We start from the raw sequence: 17021 nt of genomic DNA, 5'->3' as shown, positions 1-17021 counted from the left end.
TAGGACAGTGATTTTAAGCAATTGGATCATAAAATGTTTGGACAATTGATGGCTGATATGGTGGTTGGTTGTTTAACCTTGTGCTCAGGTTACTTAGTCCTTTGTCCGCAAACAATCTTAAACACTGGGATGCTGAAAAATCATAAATATCTTGCTGTTAGGCACTTGTTGCCTAGTATGGAATTTAGAAACTTAGCACAGGAACCTTAACGCCATATATGATGGTTTGGGCATCTCAGAACAGGTTTTACAAATGCTGGAATGGTAATTCTCAATAATGCAAAATGCTGTAAAGATATTTCTGTCTTGGTGAGATCACCTAGCTCCTAGTTTTGTGCTTCCTGCAAGTGTCCTCAATGACTTGGGTTTCAACAGCCCTGAGCTCTCTTCTGAAAATAAGTGTGCATGTATCATTTCCATAAAGACACCTTTGTCTGCCTTCCTTAGTGGTGAATATGTCTTTTATAGTGATCTGTTTCTTCAAATCAGTTCTCTCACTGAAGGACTTCAGGATGAAGATACTTGCCTTTCCAGTCTTGTTCTTAGGATTTGTTCTTTATTTTTTTACATTTTCAAGATACTGGATAAAATATGTAAGTAGTCACTATTTCTTTGGTTATTAATTGTAACGGAAGAGAGATTCATCTTACTTCCTTATCTGACTGTGTTTTTGGATTAAAAATACTACCTATACGTTGGTGCTGCAGATACTCAAAACCTACCCCTAGCATACCCTCAGGAGATAGGTGGGTAAATGAATGCCTACTTGAGGTGTTCCAAGAGGGTAAGAATGGCTGAAGACCAATCTTGGCAAACGGAAGCAGTTCTGATGTAATCAGAAATTTTGATACATACAGAGCTTAACTGAAAGATGTGGATGCCAAACACTTTGGGAATTGTGTTCCTGACCTATCATCACTTTCTGAAGAGGTCATATACAACACTGGAAATTCTCTGTGGCCTTAAGGATATTTTAATGAAGAAACCAAAAGACATTAGTCTAGGAGAGCAAGCAAGGAAAAAGGATCTGTTGTGCACGTTTGATCCTGTAAAGACTAATAGAAGTTAAATATCTCTAAGACTTGTTGGTTTCAGCATGTAGGCCAAAGAAGAGTTGTCAGAAACATTGAGGAAGGATGAAGTAAATTGAACTGGAATTTAAGATGAACTTTTGGAACTGCAATGTGAATAAGAAAAGGTTGAGTTAAATATATTCCCTGTCTTCTCTTCGAAAATAAGTACATTATATGTCTACATTTATTTTATTAAAGCTTGGAAGCTTTAGCCAATGGAAGTCTATCAAATAGTGTGCAGAAAAAGTAGTTAAAACTGTGGAATACCGTAATTTAGCAGTTAGTAATTCTGGTGACATATGTTGTTTCTCATTGTATTGCTCATAATCTGAGATGTCAATAGCTTTGTCCAGCTTTGCTGTCCTGTTTTTATGAGCTACTTAAACCCTACAGATTTAATGAATCTCTCTAGACTATGCACTAGAAAGAAGCCTTTTTAATGTGGCTGAGACTTATGCAATATGAAAGTTGAAAAATTGTTTAGATCAGTCAGATTAGAATGCAAGTCCATAAATTTAACTTTATAAAAGCAGAATATATTATTGTGTATGACTCACTTTCTAAAAGGTTAAATTTAACAAATACATGATTTTGACTTCTTACCTCAATTTCTTGCTGTTATGAATTTGCTCTGTGAAGTTTCTTTTCAGGAAAATTTCACAAAATCAGGTGAATACAGGGAGTAGAGTTAGTACAGGTATTTCAGGGAGTTAATGTTGGCTAAACGTTGTAGTAGAAAGGGAAACTACAAATGGTGATTGGAGACAAACCTGAACCACTGTAAGAGGGAGGATTGAAGACATGTAAAAGAAACTAAGTATCTTATTAGTTGATAGCATTGCTTAAAAGGATGTTGTATTTTTCAGGCTGAATAAAAAACAGTATTACATGTGAAGAGATGAATAAAACACCCACAAACACGAGTTTAAAGTATAGGTATTCCAGACTGGTATCTGAGGCAGCACTGAGGCTGCTCACAACTATGGGAACATGTGGCCCTTGAGAGTGGGATACAACAGGTGTACTATGTATGTGATGAGTAAGGAAATTGGCAGGTGATGTGAAAACCAGGAGTGCAGTGTTCCTTAAGGGTACCCACCAGCGAGGATGTAAAAGCTGCAGTGTTGTAAGCCGTATTATGCAGAAATGTAGGTGAAGTGATAAATTTAATGCTGAAACAGTTCATTGATTTTTGGGGTTGTTTTCCCCTGTGTGAAAACCTATCTCCATTATAAAGATCCTGATACAGCCTTAAATTATGGGTTAGTTTTGTGATGTGAGAGTAATGGTAGAGAGATCTGAAACTTTAAATTTATCTTTTTATCTTTGGGAAAAACAGTCTCAACTGACTAACCCAAACAGCATTGTAGCATTTGGAACTTTTTAAACAACTTGACAAAATCTATAACATTCTCTTATAACAATCATAGAAATATACCTATGTTTATGGCACTGATTTCTTCTTCTTAATCCTTGATCATTAATGATGTTTGTTTCATTTTTTCCAGAAGTTAGCTGTCTGTAGGACCGTGTGTTGAGCATCATGGAGAAAGTTGAGGTGGATTTTTTTTTTGTGAGTTCCTTATCTCCTTTAAGTGTGTTTATCACAGGTATTAAAAAATAATGAATTAGAACTAAAATATGAAGCTGGCAGAAGATTTTGTTTTACAAATTACTTTAAATGTTTATCTGCTTTTTGATTTGGGGACTAGAAACCCTGTTACGTGATAAGTCATGTATAAGTCCATGATTGGTGGAGCTTAAGCGTTTCGGAGAAAAGGACCGCAGCCAAGTATTACAATTACCATGCTGTAGTTTGGATGTGAAATGTAAATAGAATAGGATCATTTAGAAATGTAGGAATAGAGCCATAGTATATGCTTTTGTTAATCTGAAATCTGAGTGCAATGAATAAAAATGAGTTGATTTTCCAGAATAGCCAGCTGCCATTCCTGCCCACTACACCGGAGGCATACAACTCCGAGGTACGTGACCAAAATATGTCACGTGAGAGTTTCAGCTAAACCGAGTTCAATTAATAGCAGTCACTGTGTATGCTGTTCACTCCCACAATTGCGTATTGATCTGTTTGTGATTCTAATGCTCGGTAATGACTTCATGCTTCTGTCATTGCCACCTACACCCTGGCAAACTTGGTGTTGCATCTGGGCACGTAAAAAAGGCTGCTACCCAATTTCTTTATCTTGATGTGATAGGTTCAAATTAATTAACAGCTCCTAGAAGCTTAATATATTACTAGTGGTAATTACTTATTTAAGTAAAAGCTATATTCAGTTGTTCTCGTAGGGTTGTGTGTAAAACTGACATTGGGCTGTAGCTACTTCTTAGCATTTATCCATTCAGAAGTCTTCACTGTGATCTGACAATGAATAAAAGTTGAAATAGTTATTGTAATATTAATAAGGTCGTTCAAATGTCTAGTATAGTGTTAGTAATAATTTGGCAGTATTTCTGTGTCTAGCAAGGCTGAATTCTCTCCATGAACGTAATGGCAAAGCATCGAGAACATACCTGTAGTCTGGGAGCTCTGTCCCACCACCATATGTAGTAGGTGCTCTGTCTTACTGTTCATACATTGCTTATCTCAGGATCTCATGGTAACCTGTCACAACAGTTCATCTTGACTAGTGAGGTCTGGGTATGGAAACTCCATATCCCATTTCTCTTGAGCTAATGTTTTCCCTGAAGCTGCCCAGACAGCATGTGGAGGGAGCCTCTCCCTGTTATGCCTCTCCAGGTCATGGCACCAACCTGGAGGCAGATGCCATTCTTGGAGATGAAAAGTTATAGGGAAGAGGTGAAATGCCTGGTCAATGGTGTTACAACTTGGAGGCAGTGACTGTGAGTCAGGGAAATAGGAAGGAAGAGGGGAATGGATCTGGGAGTAAGTGATGGAAAGGAAGGGATTGGAGATAATAGTCTGCTGCATTTATTACACAGTTTCCTATTACTGCAGCAAATGAAGCTGGAATTCTACTGAGAGTCTCCTTCACTATATAACCCAAATTAATCCCCAGAGCATCCTGTGCACTAAATGAAGCAGGATCCTGTGGAGAAAAATAGTAGAGCCTTAAAAAAAAAAAAAAAAAACTGTTGCACTAGGGGGCTGAATTAATTTTCACTAGCGATCTCACTTTTGCTTTTCTTAACTCTAGAATATTTACCTTGGAAACAGCATTATTTTAATCTAAGTTTGGGGGAGAAGAGGGTTGTGATAAATATAGACAAATTTTATGCACAGCTGTGAAGTATGCAGGAAGCATTCAACCTGCTATATTACCATGGAAGTACAACTCTTCCTGACCTCATTGTGTCATTGATTTGAGGAGACAATTTGACTACTACTTAATGATTTTTACATTCAAAATACTATAAAAAGAGAAGACTTGCAGAAATCTAGGAAGGGGGTTTCTTAAAGAGGGACCTGTGGAAGGGAAATACTTGCAAAATAGCTATTACAGTTACCATGAAAATTATTTATAAATCCTAGCACATCTCCAATGGTTTAATCTGTGTTATGTAAATAGCTATTGCTTCCAGGTGTGTTGACCCACCTAGCAGTCTGAAAGTGAGCGCTCTTTGTGAATTATTTAGTAGTTGGATTGCAAATATTAATCATAAAAAGGATTGAAGCATTTTCTTAGAACACTTTTTGTATCTGGAGCTTTGTTTGCAGGTCTCTTAATGCAGCCTGGGACTGTAACTAATAGGTGTGCATGCAGAAAAAATTTCACTCTGCAGCCTTTTCTGCCCACGTCTTTAGGGTTGCCAGAAATTCTGTCTGTCAGCTAAAATGATGTTAAAGTTCTACACTGCTCTAATCCAAATATGACACAGAATAGGATTAGCAGAAGCTGTTCAAATGTGATAAAATAAATGAATAATTATGAGTTGAAAAGGAAAGCATGATATTAGTGGAACATGACCCAATTATATATGTAAAAATACACTCAACAAAATAGGTCAGAAATACTTGACTAGATGCTTTTACATACTGTTTTGAATGTGGAGTGTCTGTGTAGCTATAATAGTATTATATAAAATTTTGATATCTGTGTATATTTATCTATAATGACCTCCCGTACATATATGTAATTGAAGCGAGACACTGCAGTCTGACTATTTTCTAGAATATGAAACTACATAAACCAGGCCATCAGGTTCCTGCATTAATGCAGACTTTGTATTGTTTCCTCTTTCTCTTCCACAACTCTTATAACAAAATTTCAGTAGGTAATTTATATAAATTGAGAAAATAAATTTGTTGATCTTGAAAGACCTGGGGTGCAACTGAAAGAAAAATTAAGTTAATTCTTCCCATAATGAATTTCCCCAGAAACAAGCTTTAATAGTGCTCCTAGATTAATAACTCAAAGGTAGGCATAACTTCCTATACAGTCGTCAAATGTAACTCTTGACTCTCAAATTGTATTGTGATTTTTTTTTTTTACACTGAAGATATGTTAAATTAATCTGCTAATTTAAAGAGGCAACATGCACATTTTACAATGTTAAGTTGTTATCCAGTTCTCCTGGCAATATTAAGATATATTACAATCAGCTGCTTGCTTTCTCTAATGATGATAAAGGAACTATCTAAGGTGGACTGAAAAAGAGAAATGATGTTCACATCACATGTAGCTATTTTTTTTTTTTATTCCTTTATTTTGACACCATGTGAATGACCGATCTCTGTATGTTGATTAGAAAAGTCTTAATTTTTGTAATCTTAAAATATCTTTAAATATTTTTAGGTAACCGGAGCTACTACAGTTAATTGAAGAATATAGTAGATTAGAAATTTATAGGGCATTTGCTGGGATTTGTTTTAAAATCTGGGCTCAATTTCTTTGTTCTATAAATAAAAGTAATTTGAAGATCAGTGTCTTTAAAAAAAGCCATTGAACTTAAAGTCAGAATTAGTTGAATGAGCAAGTGACCTTTTAGTGTATTATGAAGCTAGTTGAAAATGGCCTTTAAATCCTGCTTTATCTTACTTTAGCTAAAGAAGGCTCACAATTAGAGGCTGGGTTAACCCTTTCCTCAAGAAAGGTGAGAGCAAACAAGACTGATGAAAACGAGAGAACAGCAGTAGGAAGAAGGAAATTCATTCTCTCAATCTGCTAAAAGCTGAGCAGCATGGGTTGCTTTTATAGATGATGACTTCTAATATAAGGATGCTTTTAAATAGTAAATTTACTAGTAAATTCCTGTTTCCTGTAGTGCAAGTTCATTTTGAAACATTCAGAAGAATGTATTTTATTGTTTTATGAATGACTGTTTAGAATAACTAGCTATACCTAAGAAACCAGACATATCTTTAAAACACGTTTTTCATAGCTTTGTTCTGACTTGGTGTCATTGGAAACACTTTACCAAGTGGTACAAATCTATAGGAACTCATTGTCTTATCCATGGGAAATCCAGATACTAATGAATGGTCTTTTTCTGATGTTAATTTAGTCAACTGTAAAGAATTATAGCAGGCAGAGGTCAAATGGTTTGATTGTTACTAGACATTACACCAAATTTACGTTTTAGATGCAACTTCCTCCAGTCATACCAGGATTGGTATGCATTTGTCCAGAAGCAGAATTTGTCTCCCCATAGGTAATAATAAACTGTACAGTACACTCTGGTTTTCTAGTGATATGGTATCTAGAAGGACACATCCCTCACCAGAGTAGAGAGGGTGCCAACCTACAGTAGTTCAGCTTGGACTGCTGTTGAACCTTCCCCTCGTCCCTTTCACCCCTGACTTTGTGGCCCTGCCCCCTCTTCTGCTATTTCTTGCTCTTGTATGACCAGATGGTAAGTCAGTTCAAGGAACTGAGCCAACAGAACGTGGATCCAGGAGAGGAAAAATAGTAATTATTTTGGCTGGCTGAGATCACTGGACTTGCTCATAACCTACTCATTTGAGCGTGAGTGCCAGTGCAAAGGAAGAGGGATGACTACATGGCCAAGGGCAGAGCAGGAGGCTGGAAGCCTTTGTTTAGATGCTGCTATGGAGCTGCACAGTAAGTAGTAATGCTCTAGATGAGTTGAGGGGCTCATATCAGGATTGATTTTCCTTGTTACGTGGTTGGGGAGGGAAGAGAGGTGATTTTTTCTCCTTGTTGCAAATCTACATCTAACTGTTTCTAATAGAGCAAAGTGTGCTGATTCTTTTATTGCTAAATTGTGTCTATTAACAGGGTAGACTTGGCACTTGTCTTGAAGTAGCTTGCATTACATTTAGGATATCATGCTTTCCTAGCTTGGCATTCCCAAATGTTCTTCCCCAGCATTACTGCATCTGTGAAGAATCTTGACTTTTTTTTTAGTAGTCGTTCTTCCCAGTGCAGTACATAAAGAGACTAATAACTTATAAATTATTACATCAGTACATTCATGCATAGAAGTAAAGTGAATCTAGTATTCCCTTCTGTAATGTACCCTGACCATGTTATTGATCCAGGCGTTAGTGTAGGGCAGGGTACTAGACAACTCAGCACTTGATGGTGCAAAATGCTAATTTCAAAGGGACCTCTGAAGTTTATGCCTTGATACAGATTCTTGTAAAACCAAATACATATTCAGAAAGATGGAGGAAAATACAAAGTTCTTGCCTGTACACTGTCAAATGTCACTTCATATAATTTCTGATTTAAGGTGACTGATGATGAGTGTGCTCACACAGTATGAATGGCCAAAGTCCCTTCTGTCCACTGGTCTTTCATTTACTTCAGTAGGTAGCAGTTGAAAACTAGGATTCTTGGTTTTGGACCAGTGCACAACAGAAGAAACAGGATGGATAAATAAATGGCTTTTTATCAACAAATTTTCAGTTTTCAGTCTTTGTTCTCAGAAGAAACGTGTGTGGGGCATCCCTTTATTTATTTTACCTTGTTGTGCAAATATTAAATGTTTACTCAGCTAGGAATAGCAACAACTTCTAGTGACCTTAGCAGAAGCTCTATTGTGTCTGTGTTTTAGTTGGACTTGAAATCTGGCTCATGAATAATTGTTAGTGGACAGGATTAAAATCAATGGGAGTTGTGTTTCTAAGGCTTTTGCATCAGAGTCTTAGAGTTCAGCAGTTAACACTTTCTTGCCATTGCATATGTGTTGCCTGTACCCCTTACCAGTATGATCAGGACTTCCTTTGCACTTGGACTTCTGTGTTTTGTGTTTTGTTTTTTTTGTTGTTGTTGGTTTTGTTTTGTTTGGTTGTTTTTTTAATTATTTAGAATGTTGGAAAAGTTGGGTTTCCCATGATTGGAATGAATGACCCCATCTTTCTTGGACTTGCCATTATAGGGGAGGAATGATAGCTGCGAGGCAGAGGGCACAGAAAGTGGACCTGAGCAGGGTTATATGGGAATGAAGAATCCTAAATTACTCTGACTGCTTTTTCTTTGGATGGGGGAATCTAGAAATTTTCTTTAAGTTTAATGTGATGATATTAAAAAGTCATTACTTTGAAACTACTGAATTGGATCATCATACCTGCTGTTGCTTCACCTGGGGAAAATTGTAATTTAGACATCTCTTGTCACAGGTATCTCAAAATAGCTGTTCATTCTTTATAATAATGCTCTGCACTTACTATTTTACATCTGAAAGCCCGACAAACACTGCTGCAACTTCAAGGTGTCATCCCTTTGCTCCATCCATGTCATGAGACGTCAACTCATACGAGAGTCAGATCCACTGGTATATCTGGTGCCATGCTCAAATGCGGTACTAGGAATCTATTGCTACTTATTTAATCCTAGTTTAGCTGGCTTTTTGAAGGCCATCTGCTGATTTCCTTGCAAGGTTGGGAACAGACTCTGCATTTGAGTTCAATTTCAAAGACTTTTCCACTTACGTCCGTGCTGAAGCATTTAACCAATACAGTGACATAAACCTCGCAAATACCTATCAGAGCAAGCAAGTACATTAGCCTTGGTTTAACAGATGGCTAATCTTAGAAAATGTGCTTGTTTCTTCTTTACTAGTGCCACAGACAGCTTAGCCAGTGTTGGGTAACTCCTGTCTGGTAAAACTGGGGATGGGGTTCACATTTTCAGCTGCTGTTCTTCTGAAACTAAAGTTTACCTAATTGTCAGATACCTTCTCCCGTGTGTTCAGCTACTGAAATTAAAGTGAGATGCTTCACTATTCAACAACATTAAAAAAAAAAAATAAAATCCCAGATTACTGAATAAAAACTACAAAAGTTTTTCTGTAGTGATTATATATATTCTTTTTTTTTTAGATCTTCTTGAAACTTTTAAAACCTGACAGACCTTAAAAAGATATCTGTGGCTTAAAATATTGTCTTCCAGTAGTTTATTAAGCTAAGCTTGTAGCTATTTCATCTAGTCCAGCACTTTGTCTTTCCTATAGTAAACTTTGATAATGTTACCTATCAGAAGCCCTGACAGAGCTACTGGCTGCCTGGCTGTGAAAGAACTAGGTCTAATTAAATGTTTCTAACAAAAATAAAAGGCAAATAGGAAAAGTACCACCTCTTCTAGGAAGAGCCATTTGAGGTATGCCATAGTCTTGCTTATTTTTGTTACCTGGTTTGTTTTCATGTTTTACTAAATCTGATCTTAGGTACTGATTTGGGTCTAAAGTGTCTGAAAGAGGGGGAAGTGGTAATGTGGGCAATGTGCCTTGAATGTGTGTGGTGTGGGCTTTTTTTGAATTTTGTTTTTCTTCTGTGTTAAACTCCACCCCTAGGTATTTTGATGCTGAATGTTTCTTCTCCATCTATGGAAGGAATGTAGAAACTTGGAGGGGTAAAAAAAAGGTAATTGGGCTCTGCAAAGCTAAAAAGCAACTGTGTGATGCATGTAGGCCAGGATGTGAGAGATGGTTGAGAACTGCTTGTGGTTTTGCTTTGTCTGCATAGCTTGTGGGTTTTTGTTGTTATTATAGTGCCTTTTATGTCCTAGACCATTTGACTGAGTGCTCACATTGAGAGTGGTTCTTAATGGAAGACTGTGAACGTTTATCTTGCTCTGTTTGGACAGTGAGTCTCAGAAAACGGATGAGAACAATATGCTGGTGGCAGTGATCAATTTAAGACTGGGGATTCTTCCTTATTTTTATTTTTGGGAAACAAAAAATGTTGACATTATTGAAGTCGTCGTCGTCGTGTCGTGTCCCCCCCCCTGCCCCGACAAGGCAGAAACAGGCATTCTAAATCCAAGCTAAAGCTTGCGTTCCGCTTGTGCAAGAACTGTTTTTCATGCAGCAGTGAAGTGACTGTGAGGTGTGGGTCAGGACAGATACCTCCTCATCAGACCAACTGACCAAGCTGATTCATCTTCACCTTGAGGGTGAAACATGCAGAGCCAGCAGAATTGTCATCCAAGTACCGCATAAATACTATTTCCAGGGACTTAGACCTTGAGCTTAATGATTTATTTAAAATACTTTTGTTTAGATTTTACTAATTTTTTAAAATTGATGATAGATTTTTAAGAACAGGTGACTGTGTAAATTATTAAAACTTTAACCTCCTTCCCTGTCTATATCCTATTATTCCTTTTATTCACTTTTGCAGCAGTACTACACTGACAGACTATACTTTAAAATTTGAAAGTATACATGGGATTTGGAAACAGCAGCTATCCTTTTTTATTCCTTTCTTCTTTTCATTATGTCATTTCTATCTTTTCATCAATATTAACAATGCTTTAACGCTACTTGTTAAAACACTTTGTTCTGCTCACATTGAGCTGAAACAGGTTGTAGGATGAGATAACTAGGAACATTTAATTACCATCGATACTTATGTTTTCTGTCACAAGGAAGATGGAGATCAAGCCAAAACATAATGATGTCTTCTCTCCCTCTGAAGTCCTAGAAGGTCTGGTTGCAAGGTTCCACTGAAGAGATGGGTGGCATTATACCTGATGTCAATTACTAGCTCTTATAACATGTAAAACTTGGCTGAAAGCTAATTTATGGACATTGATAGTTGGTTTCAGATAGTGGATTTTAGCTCAAGGAATAATAATTAAAATCTTAATAGGCCAGTAGTTTTACTGGGTTGTCCCGATAGTGACATTTACTTACAGCAACAATAACATTTTATGCTAAGTGTTGTTTAAGTGTGTGTGTACATTTTCGGTTTGAATTACAAAGAGACAGCACTGTAGCTGCTGAGGTCTTTAGCTCCACTGGAAACTTTTGGGTCTTTTTATAAATAGGGGAAATCATTCACCTTTCGATCAAAGAGAAGAGGGGCCTTTATTGTTAAAGTTAAAGAAAAACAGTTTTCTTCAGAAGCCACCTTCTCTTTGCATGAAGAAAATACTACAGAATTTCATATTGCTGTTATTGTACAAATAGTAAATGGCTGAGGCCTGGAGGAGGTACCAGAAACCATGAAACTAAAGCTTTAACAGAAGGAAAATGGTAGACAGACACTGCTTTTCAGACAGCAGTTACCTATCTCAACACAGCTGCTATTCTTTGTGGCACTGCTACTGCCTTCAATGTGAAAATCATTAAAATATGCTGACTATTGTTTGAAATATAAGATAGCTTGCAAAGAGATTATCAATACTGTATCTACTTATAAGACTGTAGTTTCAGTCTCTCAGGTTTACTGCACAGCCTTGAAGAACAAAAGAATGATTATAGTTTATTAGTTCATAAATCCTCATTTGAACTACACTTGAGACTGTTCTGTTTATTTTAAATTCATTTATTTTCATCACATTCACCTTTCATCCAAACATACTCTGACAACTTTATTTCAGTTAACACTGCATATTGTAATTGGGACTGCTGCCTTGCTGATGAATGCTTGGATTTATAAAATAATATTTTTATCCATATTTTATTTCAGTCCATTTAAAGCCTATGTCTTCACAAAAAAATCCACCACCTTTCCAATCAATAAATCTGTTACTTGAGTTTGACGTATCCTGCAGAAATCTTAGCTTTCTTTGTAGGGAAGAAAAATAAGTATATGTAGTGTGTGTATATACATAAAATATGTCTAAAATAACAATAAAAGTCCTTGCATGCCAAGAGGAAAATTTTCGTGGCACTTGAGATGGAGTTTGACTCCATCTTGAAGTCCTATGAGGCATAGCAGTTCAGAGATAAGTTTGAAGCACATTGCATATCCTGCCCATGAAAGGAAAGAGAAAGATATGTCATGACAGGGGCTCCTCTCTGGTAATCTCTGAGACGGTATTGTGAATGGTAAGAAGGGAAAGAACTATGCAACTTTATAAACAAGAACTTTTTAATTAAAATTATCAGGAAGATCTTGTTGATGATCACTCAAGCTTTGATTTAACAAAGAGCAAATTCCAAATAAAATACTTTCTAATTACATTTTAACGGAAGACTGATTTATCTGAGGAAAAGGAAAGTTTTAGTTGCAACACAGATTATCTTTTCTTACTTAAATTTGAGTTATTTAGCATGACTTAGAGGCGAATGAAATAATTGTGTAATTTACAGGTTAAGTATATCTAATTGGGAAACACAAATGTGAGCTTTGATACAAAACTTATACACTGCTATTTCTACGTTTTTACTGAAGTAATTAAAATTATCGAGTAGGAATTAATTTAGGCCATGTGTAAAATCAAAAGTATACGCTTGTTTCTTTAGAAAAAGTAACACATGGAATGTTACTTTATTTGTCAGTGTCTTCACAGAGCTTTGTGTCTTTACCCAGGATAGCTGATTTGTTTTAGGTTCATCGTCTTTTATAATTTTACTTTTCTGTATGAAATGTTGCAGTTTTTAAAAAGTTAATGATCAGAATAACTTTTTGACAATATTGATTCATCTTGGTTTTACTTTTAGGTAGGTGTTTGAAAATGACAATCAACTTGTTGAAACAAAAGAAAAAAACCCCACAGAACAAAGAAAACCCTTCAAAAGCACAGGGACCAGCAGGATATTGGTATCTGTGAATGATTAGCAACCAACTTGAAGTAACAAATGCATCACAGAGCTCATTTACAGGGGGAAAGGAAGCCCTGCAACAAAACACTCGATATGCACACCCCACAATGCTGCCCAAAATATGTTATGAGATAGAAACATCTTCTCTAATCTTTGTGCCTAAGGCTGATTTTCATTTGGAAAATGTAATAAAGAAGCAAAATAATTAAAATTTACAGACAAAAAATGAAGTAACACAGGATTCAGATTAGTTCCAGTTGTTCCAATTTCAACATCAATAACCCAAAATAGTATCTAACTGTTTTAAAGATCAAGTATACACTCTGAAAATCATAACAGAATTATTCAACCAGAAATATATTAAACTAGAGATAAATTTGGTTGCTGTCTTTCACTGGGGTTCAGAATGCTAATCCTTTGGTTTGTAACAGGATAGGTATAGTGATGCTGAGGGTGATGTTAATCTGCTTACATGTGCAGTCATGTTTTTTTCCGTGTTAGACAAAAACTTTTATTCATGTTTTTAGACTAATCAAGAAATGGATTTTAAAGCAATTATGCCATCTTCAGAATTATGAAGTGCATTAATCAACAGTTCCGATCTGTCTGATTAGTAACTTTTAATCATAAGCAAAGAAGAAAACATATATTGTAAATAAAAGTTCTGAACTCCTTACTCTGGGTTGCATTTAAATGTTTGCAAAGAGACAGTCAGTAGGGACTAGACTAGTTGATCAGAGATGTAAGAACACATTGATTTGCCCAGGTTTTAAATGAGATAGGCATATAAATATGGCTCTCAATCAGCCACCCCTCCATGGTGCTTTGTTATCGTCTAGTCTTCTACCTTGTACAGTCAGCTCTGAAATAACCTCCTATGGTGATGCCTGAATGTGTATGAACAGGTTTCTTGCTTTGGTGGGTTTATTTTTTTTTCTAACAAGCTAAAACAACCTTAAGGAAACAAAAAACCAAACAACACCCAAAACGCAAACACCCAAACCAAAAAACAAACCTTGTCTTGTCTGGTTTACACAGCCAGTTTGGGTCACCTTGGTCTGTCCTGCAGTTGGTTTCTTCCCCCTTTGTGGTAAGGCTGCCTTGTGTGACCTGGGGGCAGGGGGAAATGAGGTTTTTTTGATATGTTGGTGGAGTTGACAAATAAGCTTACAGAGAGAATAGTTTTATTTACTATTTGTTAAAATAGCTGCTCTTTGTTTTCTTCCTCACACATTCCCTTAACCGTCGCACTGGGAGGGAGCCATAAGTAAGTATGGTGTATTGGCTATTTGCTACAGTACTAGTATTTAGCTTTGTATTACATCTATTATTTTTCTTAGGAAGCCTTCAAAACCAGAATTTACCCTAATCCAATGCTTGTAATTTTTCTGACAGAGAGCGACTTGGTAATGTCATCATGTTAACAAACAGTGATCAAAAGCATTCATTAGAATTCACATATCTAATGAAGACATATTTGTTTTATTTCTCTGTTTATTTTAATGAATTTTGTGCTGCTTTCTGAACTGACAGTAAATATCTATTTGGCTATTACTAAATACTACTCCAGAAGTTAAGTGCTGTTAAGATCTAGTCGTGGCATTAATTATGAAGGTATATTTTTATCCAGAATGAGTCTTTACTACCTTTGAGATATCATTCTTCAGTTTACAGTTCTAAGATTTCCTTTGTCACAGTCTGGAAGATTATCAATGAATTTGACTTGGTGTGTGGGTGACATTAAAGAGATACCTTCTTTTTTTTCCTAAAACCCCCATAATTTTCTAATGAAAACATTGCTGTGTGTGATAAATATCTTGCTCCCAGGGATTATCAGGTGCTGTGTTATGGTATTGGTATGGTTTAACCTACTTTCACATTGCTCTCATTAGGTAAACTGCTGTTCTCAAACAGCACTCCAGTGTTTGCAAACAGTCTAAATGAAATGTTCAGCTGCTCTTGAGATCCAGCCACACAATGTGGGTAAAGAAGAATGCGTCTCTCCTCCTGACAAGTGCTTTGTGTTCACTTGCACTGTTTTTCCACAGTTGTAAAATAATATAGTGAAGGCCTCATCTAATCCCTTTTGAAGACAATGACATTCACCAAATTTCTTGACCAAAACAGGTCTCACAATGTTTATGGGTAAGAAAACATGAATATTCCTAACAAATCTAACAAATCACAATCTATCCATATGGCATGTTTTAGAATATTGAAGGGCAATTTTGGTAACTACTTCCTTGGATCATCCCCTTGACAAAGTTTAGAGAAAAGGGGAGTAGGAATGGTCAGTAGTATGAAAATGCCTCAATACCCATGTCATTTATAACTTCATAGTAGAAAATTTTAGTTATATGTTTAGTTTTCATTGGGCATAAAAATGGAAGGAAGGAAAACCGAGTAGGTTTTTTCTTAAACTGGTGCATTAATGTGTAACTTTAATCTTCTTTTCCCCTCAGTCTTTTATATAAACACCACTTCCTTAGCACTTTATGTAGTGCATTTCAGGTTCAGAGCTCTTTACACAAATTATTTTAATTAGTTTTCACATCTCCTCTGAGAGAGGTAAGTAAATATCATTATCCTCACTTTTACAGACAGGAACTCTCATCTGGAGAGGTTAAGTAACTTGCCCAAGGCCACAAGGGGGAATATTGTCATAGCTAGTCCTGGAAATTCAAGAGCTGTTATATCCTCAGTCCTTTAGTTTGTTTGATAGATGGCAACTTGAGTTGTTAGTGGTTACTCCTGTGTTACAGAAATACGTTCTGTGAATTTTACCTCTTTGGTCTCAGCAGTAGTTTAAGCAAGGGAGAAATCGGGTTTTCTGTAGTCAGATTATAGCATAGTAACAGTCTCCTTCAACAGAAATGTCAATTTACTTTCCTGCTGTGTCTATAGTTAAGTAGACAAGGTAGTAGACAATGCCCATTACAGTTGTTCCATGGGGTACTGCTTAGGCCACAGTTACTTTCTCAGTTCAGGTCATGTTATGCCTGCAGCTCTGGTTTATGGGAGGTGCAGAAGATATGGAGGTTTTTCTAAGCTGTGTATTTCTTGGACCTCAGAAAAATACAAATACTGACAGCATATGCTTCCTAAGAGAATTCTTTTCTTGCATACAGAAGATACAGAAGCAGGGACAAGTGAGCTTGTATTTATGAAATTTAAAACACCACATTGCTTTTGTTGTTGTGGCTTGGAGGCTATTGTATTGCATGTCTGCAAAGAGTCCTGTCTCTTGGTGTCATCCTCAACTAGAGGATGCTTGAGGAACTGAGTTGATTGAATTTTCTGTTTCTTGAACTTTATGAGAAGGTTAGTCACCATGTAAAGAGTTTAAGGGACTCAGAAGACTAGTCATATATTTTTAAAAGAATCATGGATGGAAAAGAATGGGAAGGAACATTGATGCTTCAGAAATGTATTGCATGTCTCTAACATCTATACCTATATTATACTATAAAAATAGAAGTGAAGCCAAGTATATATTATGGATACAATGTTGCAACAACTAGGGACCCTTACTCTCCACAGAGAGCCACTCACTGTTAGATTGTGCTAATGTTATGGCGGTGTTACAGTGCAGGATGCTGTGAGTTTCGGGTTACCAATAAACGGGGAAATGAGTGAATGCTTGCAGGCGTTCAATCAGACAAAGAAGTGATGGAGGACAAATGGGAAGGAGAAGGTCTTTTAAGGAAGCTTCTCTGAGCAGTAGTTGTAATTATTAGGACGAGAGCTCATTCCCTTTCTTGTCTGCACCAAGACAGACCTTTTCTTGGCTTATTTGAGCTTGAATTGCGGTGAGATTTTTCTGTCATCTTTTCCTTGTTTCACAAGGAGAGATGTTGAACTTGAATGATTTACTCACACAGAGGCATTTGCTTCTTTCTGAGATGTCTTGGCTGATGTGAGATTTCTCTGTGGGGCTGCCAGGTGCTACACAGGAGCCCTCAGAAAGGCACACCCCACTGCAGCACTGGGTGGGCTTCTAGGAGGTGTTCA

General features: G+C 36.6%; 1 protein-coding gene across 9 annotated transcripts in view; it reads left to right on the top strand.

Annotated features, from left to right (window-relative positions):
• SYT1 (synaptotagmin 1) overlaps window positions 1-17021 on the top strand; it is a 358089-nt gene that overhangs the window by 20759 nt on the left and 320309 nt on the right. The window lies entirely within an intron of this gene.

Source organism: Athene noctua, chromosome 3 (genome assembly GCF_965140245.1).
Source record: "Athene noctua chromosome 3, bAthNoc1.hap1.1, whole genome shotgun sequence".
Lineage (NCBI taxonomy): Eukaryota > Metazoa > Chordata > Aves > Strigiformes > Strigidae > Athene > Athene noctua.
This window is presented reverse-complemented; position numbering and strand designations above follow the sequence as displayed.